The following is a 1,371-nucleotide window of genomic DNA, read 5'->3' on the forward strand; positions in this document are numbered from 1 at the left end:
GACATATTATCGGTCTTCGATCAGTTCCTATCCCATCGCGAAATCAATCGCTGTTATTAAGTTGGAAACCCAATTATTATAAAACTGGAATATTGAGAAAAGGACAAAAACAAAAACAGATCTATGAGGTATGGTCAATCAAAGCAAAAATATTGAAATTTTGAGCAAGATGGAGTATGCAACATTGAAAAATAAATGATTCGGTACGCTGCTGATCATTGCTTTATTTTCAAAAATAATATTTGTTTATAGATCCATTTAATTATATATGTCAGTTTTCTCAGTATTGTCCCTATATAACCATATCCAACAGAACGGAAAATGATTACGCCTTAGTTCTTGCATACTTCCAATTAGTGTAGTGATATAAAGAGCAGTGTCCGTTACGTCATCACTTTATGACGTCTCTATATCATGTGTATTATAACGTCACGAAAATCCGTGCTACCGAGGTAAAAAAAAAAAAAAAAAAAAGATTGATCATTGTAAAATGCAAAAATATGTGTTTGCGTTGAATAAAAGGTTAATATCCTCACGATTGAATATGTTGATTAAAAAATTGAATAAATGATTTTGTGTTTATTTTCACGAACAATCTTATATTTCGGAACGATCGCCTTAAAGTCGTGGCGTCTCAAGAACAAATATCATTGACTGCGCGACTTTTGAATGAGATATCACGGTTACAAGTTCGATATAAGAAATATAGAAATGGAAAAATCACTATTAAACAGTTTCTGTTTAGCGGGGATAGGTTTTACTAGTTAAAAAGCTTTAGTTGTGTTATAATCTATAGATACAAGGGGTCTCTGGGTGGTTATTAACGTACCCGTTTTACATTTATATGGGCTACGTTCGTAATATTGCTGACATTCTGTCATATCTTATGGTATTTCTTTTCCGTAAGTGACATGATCACAGGTTTGTATATTTTACCGGATGTAGACGCGCTTCTGCTTCCGCTGGTAGTCCCTTAGTCATTGGTCAATATTTTTACATACATGTATTTTCATTGGTTACGTTTTCTATAGCATTAGGCTATGATCTAGCATATTAGACTCTGCACGCAATTTTCGTTGTAGGGCAACTGAGTATAAATTCAGGCGTTTTGTAATTGTTTGTCAGTCTATAGAAGCCATTGACTGGTAGGCTCACTTCTTTCTTTCTTTCTCTCTTCTGCTCTCTTTGTATTTCGTTAGGTAGGAGCGGGAGCGGGACGGTGACTGCGTAGGATGTTGTTATGTTATGCACTATTCTAGGTTAGGGTTTATTTACAAGTAGTTGCTGGTATAGAGCTTGTGTGAGGTTTGCAGCGTTGCATGTTTCTACCTTCGCCTATTTATATTTAAAAAATGTTACTTGTATTGTTTA

The sequence above is a fragment of the Pecten maximus genome, unplaced genomic scaffold, assembly GCF_902652985.1.
Source record: "Pecten maximus unplaced genomic scaffold, xPecMax1.1, whole genome shotgun sequence".
Lineage (NCBI taxonomy): Eukaryota > Metazoa > Mollusca > Bivalvia > Pectinida > Pectinidae > Pecten > Pecten maximus.